The sequence below is a fragment of the Anopheles funestus genome, chromosome 3RL (genome assembly GCF_943734845.2).
Source record: "Anopheles funestus chromosome 3RL, idAnoFuneDA-416_04, whole genome shotgun sequence".
Taxonomy (NCBI): domain Eukaryota; kingdom Metazoa; phylum Arthropoda; class Insecta; order Diptera; family Culicidae; genus Anopheles; species Anopheles funestus.
In genome coordinates this window covers 13,095,203-13,115,480 of record NC_064599.1, presented here as the reverse complement: position 1 = coordinate 13,115,480, position 20,278 = coordinate 13,095,203, and the positions used below count along the sequence as shown (strand labels likewise).

General features: G+C 41.2%; 1 protein-coding gene across 1 annotated transcript in view; it reads right to left on the bottom strand.

The window, feature by feature from the left end:
• The window catches only part of LOC125771433 (uncharacterized), a 113,470-nt gene extending 93,530 nt beyond the window's left edge, over positions 1-19,940 (bottom strand). Inside the window, exons 1-2 of the mRNA XM_049442051.1 lie at positions 19,647-19,940; positions 5,547-6,499 (exon numbers count right to left, since the gene is read on the bottom strand). The gene's annotated coding sequence lies outside the window, so the exon portion shown is untranslated. The remainder of the gene's footprint in view (positions 1-5,546; positions 6,500-19,646) is intronic.
• Positions 19,941-20,278: the final 338 nt, after the last annotated feature.

Below are 20,278 nucleotides of genomic sequence, written 5' to 3'. Positions count from 1 at the left end.
TGTCGACGCTTTCAGTAATCCCATTGCTCATCCCATCATAGCCTCAGGCATGATGTCCATCTTGACCATCTAAATCAAATAAAATTACGGTCAATAAATTAAGACGATCATTTCGGGTGAAACGGTTTTGTAGAAAGGAAAACCGCTTGCAGTGCGGTTTGAACGAACAAATGTTCGTTTTTAATCCAAAAAACTGCAACCGAACGCACGTCACCACCGAATGGACGGTGGAGATGGATGACACAATGAGCTATAAAATATGAAAACCCGTATAAAATACTACTCGCAAATCAGCAGTTTTAAGGCTCACCCAGTTCTTGGTTTCATCCATCCGTAAAGTTTCATCCAAGGAACATCCATATTGCGGGAAACTGTCAGGTGGATGTCACGTGTTTACTCGTGGTCATTCTGGCAAACACCATCTCTAAACCAAGGTCCATGACAGACTGCTCAGTAGCAAAAACAAAACGAAACAAAAAAAAAAAAAGAAAACAGATCCCAAAACCCGAATCCTGTTGATTTATTTAGAGGGCTACAATTCAACTTTACGATGCTGTTGATTTATAGGATTTTTACTTGCTTCCTTGTTTCTTCTCTCTCTCTCCTTTTTTGCTTTGAATCACGATTTTCCTGATTGGATAGCACTGCGAAGCTTGCACACTAATACTAACTAAAAGATGCGAAAACATGGGAAACAAAATTACCTTCCCATATTGGTTCCCATGGGCTAATGTTGGGAACGAAAAAAAAACCCCCCAAAAGCTCACTAAACTTCACAACGTAACAAACTTGTTCAAAGAGCCAGAAAACAAAGGCAAAAAACAGCAACTCTCGGCTGAACTCATCAGGAAGGTATCGTACGCTGCTCCTCCCCCCCCCCCCCTTCCCCCCCAAAAAAAACAACAAACCACTCGCCGTGCACAAAAAGGGTGTAACAAAGTTTTTGGCGCTTATGTGTGGCGTTCGCAAAACGAAATCATCTAAAATGAAACGAAAAAGTCGCAACTCGACAAAAGCCTCGCTCGCTCGACCAACACGGTTCGGCTCTAAACAGCTGTGTGTTACTTGCGTGTAGTTCTGTTTCATGCGAAGCTTCCTATGTCCTGTGTACCGTTTAATGGTGGAGAGTTACAAACGGCAACCGCAAAGTGTGCGTGGTTTTGCCGTAGCATTCACGGACCGTTGACTTCCTTTCATCGAATGTTTACGACCATGTTTTCGTTGCTGAATGAGCGACTGTTTTAGTTTGGAAATTTGCTACCCTGCAAGACGCATTCCCGCGGCGCATTGGTATTCCCTTTTTTTGCGGGACTCAAACGTCGGACAAAATGGAGACAATTTTATTGCACCTCAACCCACTAAACATTCACAGAAGTGATGTACAATTCTTCTTTTCGGGCTGACATTTTACTCCCATTCAATTCACTTTGTTTCGCTATTTATACACACCCAAAAAAAACCGTGTGTGATCTTATATGATCATCGAAGGCATCAACAAAAATGGATCCCAAAAATGGGGCCTCAAATTGACGTACAAATTGGATCACGGCTGGTACAGTTTTGTCCCCCCAACGCACCGGTTACCGGATTTTCCAATTTGAGTTTCGTCATGTTTGCTGTCAATTTCAATTTTCTTATCAATGTTGCCCGATCGTGTACTCGTCCCCGTTGGCCACACACGAAAGAGAGCAACTCACATCAAGTGGTTGGCTAGGCCACCGGAAATGAGTGGCCCATAGAAACGTCTACACGTTATACCCGCCACACTGGGTCGATGAATCAATCAGTATTGCGTGGAAAAGGTCGGTTTTTGATGCCGTGTATATGTGTGGTGCGGCTTAAGCTTTCACTCCATGCAGATCAACACACACACACACACAAATGATGCCGTCGCCGGGTGCAGTACCGGGTTACGCGCGATTTGGGTCAATGTCTGGGACCGGTGTGATGGGATCTAATCTGATGAGATGAATCGGTCTGACGGGTGGAAAACCGTTTTACAACGTTCGAGCTGTCCAGGTGTCAAGTAGTTGATGTCAGACTAAATTTACCGATCGTTACAGGCGCGTTGTGGTTGATGGCTGATGGGAAGGAGATACACGGTAATTGATGACCTGTTGTACTTTGCTGGCAAGCGTTCAATTTCTATCAACAAGTTATGTAGCTGTAAGCATAATATTTTAGTACAAATTTTGCATTATTAAATGATGAATTTTAATTACATCGAAGTAATTTAATATCCTAAAGAAATTCCCAAATGTTCCTAAATATATTGGCAAAATTACGGCAAGCCACTTATTAGCGGTCAAACCTAGGTCAGGTCACCCGAAGAACACGCCTTCCAAGTTCCTAGTTTAACCACAAAACAGGATACTGTCACCAATTGTTCGTTAAACTTCCCGCTAGTGCAGGAACCAGTACTGCTAAAGTGGAACAATCCGAACAGTAGCTTTTCGGATGAAGGCAGAAGACTTGGATGAGATTCAAAGCAAAGTCTAAGGAGAGGTCAACGAAATGCAACTGAAAGTCGAGACGTTCTCCATTGAAGTTCTGAAGTAAATCTGATTTTATTAACAAATTTCAATAACTTGTATACTAAAAATATTTGAATGTGTTTGTGTATTATTTGCACACATTATGGTGGTATTAGTTGGTTCAACCGCGTTGGTCTTATCCTCTTTACTTCTATGTTTATCCTAAATAAACACATGGTTAGAGGTTTGTTTGACGCTTTGTCTTATTGCCTTGCCTTGTTTTATTGCATCGAAATAATTGCATGTTGACACTATTTAAAGCAGCTCATTGGGCTGCACATGCATCCCTTTATATATTCACTTGTGTTATTTCAGTTTCGATTCCTTAGACCTTCTTCGCATTCTTTTGACCTCCTTCGTAAGACCCACTTGACGCATGATTTATTTACCAATGCTTATTTATTTTAATGAAGCTCAACGATCCCATGCGATAAGCTACCATTTTAAACAACATCACTCTTTACTTATAAATAAATGTTTTTTTTTCACAAAGAATCACGTCTATGTGTAGACACACGCAACGTCTAAAATAGAAACACTAACCGTAATTGCTAGCATAAGTGGTAAACATTATGGTGAAAGAGCCCAATAATATTCACTTCAAAAGCAAAGCTGTTTCCATCTGCATTTAACGCAATCACGGACGTGAATATTCGGCACAGTCGGCCCGTTAATGGAAAACAATTCACCTAAACCCCAATGTTTTGCCCGTGTGAGTCCGTTCGGCGAAAAGCTAACCGGTAAGCCTGCTCACCTTTTTGTGCTCAATCAAGCACAGCCCACATTTTTTGGACCAGTTCGTATTTTGCCGAACCAAAACAAAAAACGATTCCCAACGTTACGACGGACGAAAACGCGCGCGTGTGGTTTGGCTTCAAGGATACCTCCAGGAATGGACATACAGCCCACGTTCCACAAATGTTCGTTTGCAAGATAGAAACAAAAATCTTCTCCCACACGAAAATGCGTAACGATGCGCCTATACGTTCCTCTTATCCATCTGCCCCCCCCCTCCCTCCCTCCGTGCTACCCCGGAAGGAAAATGCCTCATGGCAAACGCAACCCCTCACTCTCCGACCCAAGAGAGTTTAAGTACTTCATCCCGTGAGTTGAGTTATTCTTTTTCCAATCAGTAGCATCAGTCAGAATAAATTGAATTTGTTTTCCGTCCGCAAGTACCCCGCATCCAAGACATTTTGCCCTTGCTTGTACATATGCCGTACGTTAGAAATCGTGGCCATGAAGAAAAGCAGCAAAGCAGCAAACACTTACCGTAGCATCATCTTGGCACGAGGCCTCTCGAAAGCCTTATGCTACTGGAGCTTCAGCTTTGCTTCTCTTCCTCAGCCGACAGTGCAGCGTAGTACTCCGGGGAGTCAAAAACAAGGTACGAACCAAGGATCGAGCTGTTTTTTGGGGCACCGTATAATGTATGCCTGTGGACGGGATTGTCTATTCCATACGACTCCCGGTCAAAATTGGAAAAAGCAAAGCATAATAAACGGTACGGCGACGTAGGAATAAAGTTGGCTAATGCGTTTAAGCTTGCTTCTGTGTGTGCGTTTCTTGTTGGATGGTCCCCGAAACTGAACCGATAGAAAGGAAACACACATATAGTAGCTATTATGGTGTGGGCTTTTAGTGTCTACCTGCACTAGACGATGCTTTCGGATCTTTGTGGTCAAGTCGTCCGTGCCGGTAAGCTTGTTGGCTATCGCTTATAAGATCGACTGTCAGAATTCTACGAAATGAAATCATCGGTACAACCTACGTTCCAGGTGACGCCGTACAAACGAGGACCAAACGCACAGAAACGCTGACCACAACATCTTACCGGTAACGGAACCGTGGATGAAGAAATGCAGAAAAAAGGACCCACCCCAACTACCAAAAAGCCTTAAGCAATCAGTCACGCAAGTGAAAAAAAAATATAGAGAAAAGATCTTGTCTACGCCATTACGCACAAAGGTGCTCGGATATCCGGGGAGCAAAGAAAACGGGCTTGTTCGTAGATAATTTTCTCTCCCGGACACCCGTTACAGGTGCTTTTGCGCTTTCGTCCAGATGTGTTGCGTCTGCAAAGAATTTTTCCTGCTGCCTGCTGCATTTGCTTCCATCATGCCGTACATTGTGCGTGACGCATTTACGATAATATCCTGACAAATATTGCCATAATAATTTCCATGATCTATCACCCTCGGGTTCTAGGTGGAACAAGCGTCGGATGGATGGATATATCCATACATATGGGGGGGGGGAGATAATATCCCTCAGAAAGACATGTCTTATCGGGGTGCTATAAATATCGCCGGTGTGTTGGTCTTACCATATTGGGAAGGAAGAGAACCGACTGGTGGAGGAATGGTCGTGAGCGATGAAGAGCTCGCAATAGAATGGCGTGTTACTGGTAAACTATACAAATTGATAATTAAATGCGATAATGCGGTTAGCTTAAGTGTTCATTTACACATGGCACAAAGGTGGCGTCCGACACGTTTCTGGCCAAAGTAGGGAAATTCTCATTACATCAATCTTAATAGAAAACTTAACTTTGTTTCACGAACAGTATTTTTTTTCGTTATTGCTTTCTGCCTCGAGCGAAAGAGAAAAGTTATCCGTAGTTTTATGACGTCACTTACAGCACAAATCAGCACAGGGTGGGGATGGATAGATGCAAGGTCTTTAGTCCTAACATTTTACCTATAAGCAAACGTAACCCAACTCTTACCCCATCGTTTAGCGGAGAAGATACTTCCAAAGTGAAGTTCACATCCATACGAAAGGAGCAACCATCATACAGCAAAACCTCCGCATCAAGCAAGTTTATTGATTGCCTGTTCCACGATGAGCACTCGCACTAAAACCGATCGACTGAACGACTAATCATTCAAGAAGCGTTTATCTGCCAAACCCCGGCACAGCCAAACCCGTTAGGATACGTTCCGGGAAAGGGATCGATTTTACCATACGCTTGGAAAGTTCCCTCCCACGGGAAACACGATACACACTTACCTTTGTTGAGTTTCTTGTCCAGGTTTTTGCCCGCTTGCGTTTCTCGAGATCTCCTTTCGCAGTATGGGAATTGTTTGTTTCGTTCACTCCTTCGGCTCTATCGCTTTCACCTTTGGTCTGTATGGTTTCTCCCCTTCACACACACGCACACAGTGGCGCCGTCGACGTCGAGTCGCTTTTCCTTAATAATCCTTTATTTAAACCATAATAAATCCACTTAATAGATTATCCCGTTCACCACACGTTACCGCCATCGGGTGCGGGTACTGCAACCGGGCCATCGCACGGGAAACGTGCACTCATCCCGCCAAACATTCTTCGGCACTTCGAACCGGAACAAACAACCTTTCACTAACAACGAGTAAGCAAGATGACAATGTAACGACGGGTGGGAGCAGGATGGCAAACAACACAACAGCAACAAAAAGAAGAAACACAAAAGGAAGAAAACACAACCTTAGAAAGTGATCACCCCCTTTTTCCAACTGAATGCCACCAACACATATCACGCTTGGACCGACCTTCCTCAAACACGTTTATCGCACCTAGCACACACTCACGTCACAATTACACATTGCATCTGCTTGGCGCGACCTGTTTATGGGCATTACTTTGATTTTCCACTCACCACTGTCTCTGGGTGCGGCGGCAGGATGGTAACGCGGGATGGCCACTTTTACCCATCCTTTTTTTTTCACACCAACACCAACTTATTCACACAAACACACGTAACATCGTTGCACGCACACACACACCATACCTGGGCACTCGCAGTACACGGTTTGCTACGAACGATTCAGCTCATGCTTGCCGATGACATTCGAGAATTCAATACACTTTACACACCCGTTCCCGAACCGAAGACACGCACAAGTACGCTGTACACTTTACAGTTGGAATTCTTTTCGTTTTTTTTTGTTTTGCTCCCCCAGAAAGAAGTGTTCAGCTGCACACTGTAGAAGAAAAGAGACAAGTTGTGAAATTGCGGAAACAAGCCGACCGCAAAGCATTTCCTGTGTATCAGATTTCCATCCGATTTCCCTTCCACACCGTTCCATCGATTGGGTTTCCTTTAACGTCTGCAGAGGTTAAAACGGATTTTCCGGCTTGTTTTTGTTCGGTTTTAGTTTTTGCTAGTTAAAATGGCACTATTACTCATTCCATTCATGCACTCTCGCGTTCAATGTCTTTACCCTTGTCGAATGGACTTTGATGCGATGCTTAGTGTGGAAAGGGAAATCAATGCTTTTTACTCAATCACAGCGTAACACGATCGTCTTCAGTAGATGGAAACGTTACTATTTCCTTTGACAGTTGCATGATGTGAATGCGGGATGGAACTCGGTTAGTTTCGAATTCACACATCAAGGCGGCTTTATCGGAGTTGCCCAGTTGGTTGTGAACTGTATAGAAAGCCCCTTTACGAAACCGCACAGAAACAGTACCCAATGCACCCGGATGAACACCAAATTACTTCGTGTCGATGATTCCCGATCAGCTTAACGCATTGTGCTAAATAACGTTCGCTTGCTTTTTTCATCCTTTTGTTGATTAAAATTTGACCACCACGTCTGTACGAATCTCCCACGAAAAGGGTGGATTAAGGCAACAAAACGTGGGCACGCGGGTTCAATGTATCAATAGGACGTGCTTCGATTAAAACCCATTCGGCAGGCAAACAAAAACCGAACCAGGAGGGCCCTGTAATTAAAAAGCAAAACAAACGAAAAGCAGTTTTTAAATTAAAACCTTCAAACGATTATTAAGAACAAACAAAATGCCATATTCATTATGGTTAATGAAAATCGCATGTTTTACGATTTTCCGTTCCGTTTTTCCACCCCCGTTTTTCACGCCCAATTTATTGTGTTGGTAGCTCATCAGTGTTGCACCATCATGCGTTCATCCAGTACAGTCCAATCAATCTGGGTTTGGCGATCGTCCCCTTTTTCCAACTCCATTAGGTATGTTATGCCCGTTATGAAGGAATTAAAGCTTAACGAACGGTCCGTCGTTAGGATAAGCTCGGAAAAATCTGTCATCCGTACACACGGGAATGTGCAGGGCGATGATAAACACGCAATAAAAAAATCAAAAGGAAAGCAACATTTCCACTTCATCATATTGCCGGGTGGTAATGAATAAATCAGAAACACATTTCATCAATCCGTTGGCGTGTTGATTCGTGCTTTTCCCCCTTCCAGACTCCGTCCCAGTGATAGAGAAATGAAACTTTTTTTTTCTGTTACCGGACGAAAGGTACTGTCCGTTAACGCAATGAGCAGATCTGTTTGATTTCTCATCATTTCGTATCATTAAGCAGTACGGTTATACTTACATTTAAACAAAATAGCAACACAAACACAAAGAAATTAATGTATGCATATCAATATAATGCACCGTAACTACCTGGCAAAATAACACGAAGATCGAATTAATTCGGTTGATAATTAAATGCAAAATAAATACAAAAGTAACCCGATTCGGAAGAATTTCAATCAGCTAACTTCAAATTGAATGCAATGCGAAATGAAGTGCAAATCTCCAGACGTTTTGGACAGTTTTCCCTCTTCCGTCGAAAAGTCTCGAATTGAAGCAATTAATCGATTGCCGAATGCTATTTGTTATTTTATTCTATCAGACAAGTGCATTTCGAAATGCAAACAAATCGAAAATGCAACTCAGCTCCAAATGTTCGACGAGTGTCGGACCCCCTGGTGGGGCAGTGTATCCAAATACTCCAATTAATCATTCGATCAAACGCACCATTTCGAGCATCGGATTGTCCATTTAATCCTAATGGAAATGACTAAACTCACACAAACTTCGTCAGCCCCGTACCCGTTGTCCCTTAAGGTCTCTTCCCATCCAAGCACTGCTAATGCCCACCCAATCGGTAGCAGATTTTCATCCGAAATCACAAAATTGAACTCTAATTTGCGTCAATCAGTCGATAGCGGTACGAATGGATAAAGCGCCCATCGCAATAGGAGTATAGTTGCAATGTGGAACAGTGGGCAGATGGTGACCGTACCGACGACAGTAAGTGCTTCGGGATCATTGCAAATCTGCCAAAGGGGTTAACGCCGATTCGCCAACACTAATGGATGATGCTACAGAATTCGATTAATTATCCGTTATCCAGTAAGCCAGTTGGATTCTGGTTTTTTTGTGTTCCCTTTGATGCAATTTTTGAAACAAACGTCGTTTCATTTTTATATTATTTTAGTGTTAAAATGCTTTTATAAAGCTTGGCCTGTTTTAAAGCTTTAATAATTATTTGACCTATTCTTTTATTTCGTTTTTCACATTAACAAACTAAATTTAATGATTCAAATTGCTTCACATATCGTCATTAACGAATGATAATGAGGGTGAACACACATTCCACTAATTCAACTTGCTCCCAATTAAAAGACTGCACAACATTAAAGCTTTCGCTTATTTTCCAACCAAAACATTAATACGATGTTTAATTTTATTTGATTCGATTTCATTTTCAATCAACACAAAGTTTTTTTTAATATTTAATCCACATTACCGTTCAACAACAATGAATAATCTCGATAACAAAAAGGGCACAGAATTCGCTAGACGAAAAATATAGACTCCAGCATTCTATTCCTGTAGAGAGGCGTAACTGATGGATTGGATTTTCCACACAAAGAAAAGGGTTTTAACGCCAGCAACTCAACTGAAATACGTGTAACCAGAGACATTGGATTGAATCATCCATTAGCGTCCATGTTCACAAATGGTTAACGACGTTGCCATACTGCCAGGGTCGAAAGATTCCTCAGAAGGAAAATGTTTGAATGCATTGTAAATTGTATGTACATGCAACACACTCCAAACGTAACATGATACATAAGCCTGTACAGCGTTTGTTTTCTTTCGTTTCTTGTGCATACGTTACAAGGCAGTCAACGTCAAACCATCGTCAACAATCGAGTTCCATCACAACCAACAAGGCATAAAGCCCTCAGAGGTAAGCGTATGGAAAATATGATGAAAATATGCACACACAAAAAAAAGCTTAACCTCCACGCTCATGTTACATGCATACGCTGATGGATCGTTTTATACGAACGAATGAATTCTATTTGTATCTCAACAATAAACAGCCGCAAGCGTGGTAAAAATTAGGGAGTTTATTTGCATATGAATATTTAATCGTAACGCGTACTCACGCGTCGCTGGAATTTTCCCCAAAAAATGGGTTGAAACAAACCAAATAATACTGGTGTTTCGATTAACAACACATCTTCGGTGCTGCAGAGTGTCCCCACTCATATTAAAACAAACACCAGGCGTCTCCTTCACAAAGCACTAGGCGTCTCCATCAAGTCCGTTTCCTTCACAAAGTACTGGGCGTCTCCATTCCAGTTTCATCCGTGTTCCTAACTGAAGAAAAAAACAGAATTTTGCTCAACGAACGTGTACGCCGTATCGGTAAGATAGGAGAGCTTAGTTTTTTAATTAAAAATCAGATACGCTCTTCAGTACCTCAAATGGAATCAATGGATTTTACTTAAAAATAAGAAAAAACGAACGGCTTAGCTTCGAGGGTCGTGACACAAGATGTGGACCACAACGAATACATCATCCGCATCGTGTTCTGTTTCAGGCTGCTATTTGTTTTTTGTTGTTCATCATCCGAAATGTTCTCTTTCCGTCGACATGCTGCCGCAGTCGGTTGACTGCTTGCTGGAATATGTTGCCTTTAGTCACCGTACCATCGCACATGTTACCACCACTTTACGCCCCCTTTGGCTTTAACGAGAATATGAAAAAACATCTCACAGCTAAAGGCATCATTTCCAATGCCAGTTGTTATTTCACTCAGTATATCGTCGAGCGACATTCGCAAACGATGCAGGATAAACATGTTTACCACTTCAAAAAGCTTTGCGGACCTGCACGGGTATGATGATCGTACGGCCTACATCGATCGGTGTGAACCGTGTGCACCTGGACGGTTACGCTGCTAAACTCTCGGCAGGTCAAACACAAAATATTCGGACCAATCCATTCATTGGACACAAACCAGCGGTCTTCAATGGACGAATGTTGTGAAGCTTTCACTTCGCAGATAAAATACGTTCGTTTGAGTAAATCACTTTTCCTGCCGGCCAACCAAAACGTGGAAACATGGCTCTCAACGTAACGCGACGCACGTGCAAGAAAATCCAACGTTGACCGATCAAAGGACGGTTCGTTAGACAGTTAGATACAGTTCAGTCTACAAATATGGATATCTTGCTAACGAGTGGTCTTCCCCTAGGATGGGAAAATTCATCCAGCATCGCGTGCAATGTGTAGTGAGCGCAACAAAGCCTCTGCAAATCTGCTACCGATAGTGACAGTCCGGAGATGTCCGGTCGACGAAGTTCTCTTTCATCCTGTGATGTTCAGATTCAATGACTTCAACGTTGACCATTGATGTTGCATTTCGTGTAACAATGCGATCACGTTGAAAATACAGACAATTTTATATATTTTTAATATACTTTAAGTAACCATCAGCCAGCTGGGGAAGAATTTATTTAGTCCTGTTTTTCTATTTTGATTATTATTTTCTTGGGAAAATTTTTGTACTTTCATTCTAATTCAACTCTATTCTGAAGGCAAAGAAATTTAAAAGATGATTTTATATAACATTACAGAACAATAGTTTTTTTTATTGAAAATGAAGTAAAGCGATCAATTTAATTCCTGGCAAATATCTGATGAACAAAAAATGACTATCGAAATAATTTTATTATCTGATGATGATGATGTTTCCTAAACCAATGGTTACCCAGCACAACAATTGTGGAGGTCACTTACGTATCCTTGGTTTTGGGGTTGTGATCTTTCGCTCGTCCCAGAACGAAACCCCAATAAATACTCCTAATTGGTGTAAATTCGTTCCCCACTATGAACTTTCCGAACAGTTCATATCTCACTCCCCTAACCCCCGGGTAAAGTGGCCGACCATGGTGAGCGTTTAAGTGTCTTTGGAAATTGGACAAAAAGTGGAAAGGATGGCAAAATACGACCAACTAATTTTGGTCCCAGTAAACTTCGTCTCCCCTCGTTTTTGGGTGATCAAATTCTGCTACGTAAGGTTTGTTTAAAATAACAACAAAGCCTTACATTTACCACGCCCGAGCCACATTGCAGCTGACCGGTCGATTGGTGTCTCATTTTCACCAACGATTCCATTTACGGACTTCGGATGTGACGTTCCTTCAGTAGCCTTTGACCAATAGCAATTTGCAGACCCCGAACATTAGCAGTTGATAAGTTGTGGTGCAGAAACACATCACATTCTGAAAGGGATCTATCCCGGAAAAAGGGGCCAACGTCATAATAAGCCTACGTTTACTTCCGGCCCGTGATTTGCCTTTTACAAAATGGTTTCCGATGGTACGGAAAACGGGGACGATAGATGTATTCTAAGCCAGGGTTTGGAGGTTATGACAGTTTAGCAGCAACCTTCTTGCTGTCCGATTATAATCATAACACCGAACGACTTTTCTGTCCGCTTTCGTTTGCTTTTCTCCATTCGTGCTGCCGTTCTGCGGCGAGCAAGCTAAAGGCACAAGTCGAGTCGAGTTAGTTAACGGGGCGTCGTACGGGAACCCGTTTTTAGTCCATGAAATATTCCACCCACTTTCGTGTCCCATTTCATCGCACAGTCGTACGCATACCAACAAAAAACCCCGCTTCCATCGCTGATTTCAGACAGTTTGGAGCCAACAATGGACTTCACTGTGTTGGTTCCATTTCAAACGGAAAGGGGAACATCATTTTCCTTCCGAGAAAGCGAACGAAAGCAAATTTTATGTGTAACAATGTGATAGGCTTTTCTCGCTCACACGCAGTATGGTTGTAATATTTTGAACCATCATCTAAAGTGCAAGAGTTTTTGCTCGAGACTAGTAATAACGTCACGCACAAACAAATTCATGTTATTTGTGGTGTTCGAAGTATGTGTTCACGGTTGAAGGTGCGATTTGTGAGAGAACGTAATTTAAACCAAAATAAAACTCAAAGATTTTTTTCTTGGTTAGACGAAATAATTGTTCCTTCTAACGCATTAAATCTCATTCATAGAAAGGATTAATGACTAAACTAAATTAAATATGTGATGATGTGTTTTTTTTTATTAGAAATTCTATAAAGAAGTTAGTCTGCTGCGTTAAATTCACCGTTCGATATTCACAAAAGCCGTCTTAAATGACTTAAAACTTTTTTTGAACTATCTAGTGATGTGTAATCCGGAGTGGAAACGTGGATCCACTCCGACCCGTATATGACGTATATGAAAAATTTATTCCGACTCCGACAAAAAATCTAAATTGACTCCACCGAGCCTGGTCGATTGTGAGTTTGATCGAGTCCGAATGAGTCCGAATGGGTGCGATCGATTCCATACGGGTCTAAATGAGGAGGAAAAAGGAGGAAAAACGGAAAATGCGAGCGTAGGGAAGGATTAGCATTAGTGATGGGTAAAATATAAATTTTTCCTACTTCTGCCGGAGTCATTTCGATTTCAGTTTGGTGGTTTCAGTTCAGTTCAGATCCGACTCCGGTTAAATTTATAATTTATCCATCACTACTTAGAACCCAATAATTAATCTATCTACCCATTTAAAAGTGTTGACGCTGAGAACGCAACTTCTTGTTTATAGTAGTGTTAGTGAAAGGATTAGAATAGTTAATGTACATAGCAGTGTTAGTGCAGCGTTTAGGATACTTAAGTATATGAATTATGTGAATAAATTTAGTCTAAGTTTGCAATCCGCATAAATTGCATCTCCTTTCTTCAGCTGTTGAACAAACAGCAAGCAATGAGTTAAGAGAAGCTACACAAGTGAATTGTTTAACATGTTTCCGTCAAGCAAACTTGTTGACTAATTTTCTTTCTACCAATTTTTCTATTCACAACTGTGTGAAAATCAATTCATCACTAGCTTAAGCCTGTTTCATGTGCTCTTAAGTATTAAAACATTCCGGTTAAAATTACCCACGATTGCGATTGGTGTGAACAACATTTAATTCACTTCTAGATTTCAAATGTTTAAACATGCAACTGAAGTTTAGAGAAATATGTTTCCTTGCTTTGGTACGTTCAATCGACATTTCTATTGATAAGCTAAACGATTCCACAAGTAGATTGGTTCTTCATCCCCAATCCAGCACTGTATCAAAGTTTGCTCGAACGTACATGCAATCGCACTACAGTTGTTGTACACTCATTCTCTGCATCTGATTGAAAGAACCTGCGCTAACATACTCAGGCCAACTGCCCACTGATCGAGCATTGCATCCACCATCGTTCGGGATCATTTTGTGTGTTGGCAACACGACTAAATACCTTCCCGGAAAAGAAGGTCACCGTGCAACGATTTGGGCCATGCGGTGGATAATGACTTCCGGCGAGGGAAATGAAACAACTTCGAGTTCCGTTTCCGCGAACACACATCATAAGCGCGCTGTGTGGCAATGTGTATTACTAGTTTCGATCTTGTTTCGATGCTTTTCCGTGCATCGAGTAGAGAGCGTTCGGTTCTGAAGTCGAATCATATCAACTGCTACGTTGCACCCATTTGTTTCCTTTCCCCTACCCCCTCGCCGGGTGGTCGATTTTTATCATTTTACGGACCTGTGATCCGCATCCGATTCGGTCTGATGGATAGCTTCAACCGATACGGTGCATCGACTGTGTCCTGTATACACTTGGGAAGCTAAACGGAACCGGATCGATCAGAAATGTGAACAAGAAAAATGAACTTTGCCATCACTTTGACCACTCAATCGAAGCGAAAACGGGCGTTCTCGAACAGACGAAAATCCACGGCAAAACGAAACAAAAAAAAACGAACTTAAGCTTTTGCTCGGTTTCGACTTTCCTGACTCCATCCAACCACGGGCTCAAAAGCGGAAATCCCCAGAGCCACCACATACACACACACACAAACACGCCGGAAAATAAATCTTTGAATCATCACACAGCAAACAAGTTGGGTTCGCTAAATTCGCTCTCAAACCACCACTTTCTGTGCTTCACTGATTCAATCCTTCCGCAAAAAAAAAAAATGAAAGAGAAGCAATACTTCGATCCATTGCCCTTGGTTGGACGGTTGGTTCCGTTCGATGTTTGTATGCTATTTTTAATCATCGATCCAAATGCCCTAGTTGCGACCCACCCCGGGGGAAAGGGAGGAGGGCGGCCGTAAGGAAGCAAGAGATGGGACGTCCCTCCCACTGGGTCCCGATTATGGATGTCATATGCTGGTCCCGGAGGTGTAGCAGTCAAACAGAAAGCCAAAGGGAAAAGCGACACAACAAATAAAAAGGGCGACACAAAGCTCAAAGCCAAGAGCAGCACCAAGTCACTGTCATGCGAAAATGGTACACTGTTTCCGCTGTGGTGTTCTGCTGTTGGTAATAAATATTTACCTTCGTTTGCTATTGCCAACAATCGGAAGGATTACGATCTTTCTTTCCTTTTTTCTTCTTCTTCTGTGTATTACGGGAAGTGTCGCGAAAGCGCTTCATAATGAGGTAGGTAAGTTTGCAATGACAGCAAAAACAAGTAGAATGATGGTACCTTGACCTAATCAGAGCACGAAAAATCAATACACATTTTGCACTGGAAACATGGGAATTAACAAAAATTGAGCGAATTTAGTGAATTTTCACACGACTGTTTTCGTTCGTTGTCTAGTGGTGAAATCAGCGTTGCCTAGTCTTTTGAAGTAGTCCTTTTATCTTTAGAAAATCTTTTGAATATTTTCGAATTTTGCACGGAACTATCGTCACACGGAAGTTTCTCTTAGAATTTTTATACGGAAGTTTCACATCGTAAGACACCTTTCGTGACACTTCCAGCAAACGGATAGAGTAAATCTGTAATAATATCACATAAAAGATGTCTTCTAGTAAAATGCTCTTAGAAATACTGTGGAAAGGAGCATGTTATCTCTACCTCTGTTTTGGTCTCAACTCATCATATTAAGAGATGTAACCAACCTCAAACAGAGGTCAATAATTAAAGTAATAGCTGCACTCGACGTAAGATACATGACAACAACCAGCCAGATACAAGGTCCTTGGCTTCGTACCGAAGAACGTCTCCGACTGCTAGGAATATTGTTTTCAAATGATATCCGAACGGCCATGAACAGCATCTGGAATGTGGTCATTCAAATGTTCCAGCAGTTGATGCGCTACCACCGGCAAAGGAACCTAAACCTGGATATCGCTACGATCACCTCACAAATAGACAACTTCCTTTGGGGTGGAAGTGAAGGAATAAGAGCACTTCTGTAATAGCTTTGCTCTCCCGCGATACCATGGAGGACTAAACCTCCACATTCCGACCCTCAAAGTACGTGCTCTCCTATGCAATCTGTACGTGAAGCAAAAGAAAAGTTAGTGTTTTGGATCAAAAGTCATCAGACAGACCCAAAACAAGGTCCAAGCGTGGCCCAACATCTGACAAACCTGCAGGTGATCATCGCATATCAAAAACAACGAAGGCACTGATGACTGAAGCAAAGAAGCGTCCACCTTAATCCCAAGGTGGCATTGGAAACACCTTCCATACCACAGAAAGAGGTTGGAAGGAATATCAATTGCAGGAGACTTTCTTTCCAGCAAAGGTTCTGTCTATTCCTGTTTTATTCCAAATGTCCATATTGTCCTTTGGATGAAACTTTGGAGCATAAGTTCGTTTCATACCCGGGGGTCGCTGCAGCTTGGAGAATGTTAGAGTAACAACTAAAAGCAACCCTTTCAAATATGAAACTACATTTTAAAAATTTGCATACTCCTATACTGCATGGAATTAGACCAACAGATAGGGGAATATAGTTTTAAAACTGTTTGCAAATTATACCATCCACATAATTGGAAACAACGGTGCTGTGATTGATTCAAACGTCCTGCAATGTAGTATTAAGTTATTGTAAAAAAAAAAAATTGTTTTTTGTTATCTAACTAAGCACACTAAATAAACGTTTGTATAAAAAACAGAGGTTCTACTCCAATAATTTTGAAACCAACACGAAGTAAAGGTAATGAATCTCACAAAAGCCATCGAAAAAGCCAAAAACATTTGTTAGGTTTACTTTTTAATCGGCATTTACTAAGACTCCACAGTCACTAATAATTTTTTTGTATATTTGTATAATTTTTTTTAATATTATGTATATTTGATAAAAGTAGAGTTTTAAACAACAAATATATGTCTGATTTAAGCGTCTGAATCGCAATCAAAGAATCCTTCTGCTTAATATACTGCAAGGCATGTATCCAAACTACCAATATAGTTATAAAAGCAATTATAAAAGATGCTAGAATGCTAGATAGCAGCCTCGAAGACGGTTCATCCACTTCTCAATATGAATGTTCTTCTTCAACCAATCCACCAAAAGCTAACACAAAGCCAAAAACAGGACATTATTCTTTCTCTATCATCCACCGTCTTATCATATTACCATCAGGCGATGAAATATTTGCCGTACGACGTTGTAAGTGGAATGCCAAAACTGGGACGCTGTGAGAAAGATATCGAGAAAAAGCCACCAGAACGAATGTGGATGTAAAAAGCATAACATCACATACGTGTGGCTGTGAAGCATCACGGCCATATCTGTGATCCGTTTTAGCCACGGTTTTTACATCGCTTACATGTAGTGGCGCAGCTTCATCGTAATTCATCTCCATTGCATTCGAGCATAACTTGCATAAATTTTGTAAACCACCCAACACCCCCCCACCTTCGTTCACATTGCGCTTTGTGGGTTGGAATGCTTCTAAGAAAAGAAGTGAAAAAAATGAAGCACACAAACCCAAAAAGGTTGTAAGAGGCCAAACGTTCGGTATTCACTTGGTTCAATTTTTTGACTACCAGTGTGTGTTTGTGTGTGTGTGGGAGTTGAGCGAAAGATGAATAATCCCGATGCCCGAATTCCCATCGACACCGTCACCAAGGAGGTGGCCCCATGTGATGAAGACAGTGTGGTCGGGATTGGATTCCTTCATTCATTCACCCTTTCGTGGCATCGTACAATCCTTCAGGGGTTTCTTTTTTTATATATTTCCTCTACCCTCCGGTTTGACCGGGTCGTTCATCTCCACTTTCGATTTTTTGCCATTTTTTTTTAATTTTCGAAATTGATTCTATATCTTCCCACCTTCCTGTTTTGCACTTTTCACCACCAACGTGCCTAAGCTTGTGCCTGTTTTTATTTGCGCGAAAGGAAAGCAAAAAAAAAAAATAAACTCAAAGAAAATGTTTGCCATCGCCCAAACCAGCCATGCCTGTGCAGGGTTTCCCGATGGGTTTCCATTTGTGAGAGCAATGTTTTTCCCATCACGGTACATTTCAAGGGGTTTGAGTTTTTTTTTGTTTAGACCAGCAAAAAAAATCTTCATGCCTTTCTTTGTATATTGTGCTTCTGTTCACACTCCTTGGTACGATATGCTGCAGCCAGCAGCGAAGGAACTCGATCATCGTTTTGCCCACAACCACGTGCTATCGTTTATAATTCATCTCTCCGCTCACGCACCGAACATAAATTTTGCTCATCCTTGCCTCTTTTTTTTCTTTGCATTTGTGCGCTCGGTGCACTTCCATGGCCCGGTGAATGAAATTTGCAAAACCTGGCGGTGTGCAAAAATTGAAGTGTGTGTTTGTGTGTGCGCACACTTCCCACAAATATACTTCCCATCCGGGCCGACCGGGCAGGTGCCCTGATGGCGCGCCATCTTGCAAAAGGGACCGTTGCCAACATATTTCCATGTTTACCGCGTGACCATCGCTCGCTATGCTGCTTTGCATGGTGCCCGATGATGTTCGCATGTAGATCGCGGCATTTTCTAGCCCTTCCCATTGACGCTCTTACCCCGTAGCCTTTTTCCTTACTTCTAACCCCAAGCAAACAAACGGAGAAACCAGGCGCCGATGCCAACAGTGCGACCAACAGAGTTTTTTTTTCGGAAAATTCCTTCATGCTGTTTACGTGCCACCCCCGACAACCGGAAGGAAATCATAAGAATTTTCTCATTTTGAACTAAATATGTACGCGTGGTGCGACAAATGCAAGCTGCTGCTGTCCCGAAGCAAAATATGTGATACATCTGGCCGGTTTATTGATTGAATGGATGGAAAAGAATCATTCAGACTTGCCAAATATCACCTTAAAAAATTATAAAACCATTTACAGGAAATGCGAATACGACGGAGTGCTAGCTCTAGAAGGTTTTTAACTTTATTTTCTTTAAAAAATAAAATAATTTTCTTCGATATAAATGTGTTTTTGTACTAAAATTACTAAACGGTTCAATGAACAAGACTCGATCAATTAACGCAAAATGTCATATAAAAAAATGGCTTCCCTTTGTGTTCTCCATTTCGGAGAAATGGAAACTTTAACCTTTATTTTCCATCGAAACTTTTACCATCCAGCAAACAAACAGTTCAACGAACTGTACCGTATTAGGGTAGAAAAACAACTCAACCGTAATCGTAACGTATTTTCAACCCAACCGTTTGTTCAACTGAAAAACGACACCATCCTTACCGAACGGCCTTGCTTTCAGCTATACCGTATACATTGAAAAATTGTTGTTCATTATATTAGCATAAACAAAATCACAAAGCTTTGCTCATTAGCTACGGTGTACAATTCGCGTAATGAGTTACGTTGGTAACAACTGCAAAACATCGAATGAAAAGTATTTTCATTTAATTTGTTTCGGGTTCGATGATTCACTCAAAGAGAAAGGTTAACAATAATATTGTAGCTTATCGTCAATGCACTTTTCTGACAGTGGAAATGATTTATTTTAAATTACAACAATTACGTCTTTTCTTTAATGTATTACCTTATTGTTTACATAATTGAGTTGAAGATGTTTCCACTATTTCCTTATCAGCTTCGACTTATTATTTTTAATGTAATTATTTTGTTTTTGGCTAACAGGAACATAAATCACTTTACACTGGTTCGATATTTGAATTTTGTGCAATGAGAAATAATTTTGTCTCGCTTGTTTTGGTAACTATTTTTACACATTCATTGTTATTAGATAAAATCTCACCTTAATATTCGCACTGGTGTAAACACTTTACTAAATTTTTCTAAAAGGAAACGGAATTGATTTAGTATTACACTTTATCAAACCATTTCTTTAAAAAAAACTTTTTAAGGTCAAATTGCTAATAACTGTTGAGGGTTTCATCGTAGAATACAATGGTTGTTAATTCTTATTTCAAAACACATTTAGATCACAACGCTTTGTACACATTCTAATACATTTCCCCTTGGTAAACGTTAACGAAGGAAAAAACCCGTCACAATAAAAATAAAACAAGTTAAAGAGAGCAGCAAAAAACACTTTAATCACATAAGTTTCGTATCCGAGTCAAGCACGTATGCACGCACACGTAAAATTGCATCGAAGGAGACGTGCTTTGCCCGTATCGTAGGCACCGTTAAGCATATTCGCACTGCACTACACTAAACCATCGGATGACAATTTGCGAAACCGCTCGTATCGTGAACGAACGTGCACATACACACAATCACACACATACACACACACACGGTGGAAAGAAAAACGCAGTGATGCGTTTTTCATCCCCATATTTGTTCACCCATTTGATGTTCGTTCGTTTCGTTTTTCTCTGCTCGGCACACTGGCAAACGTTTTGCGGATGCTGCATGGCTGCG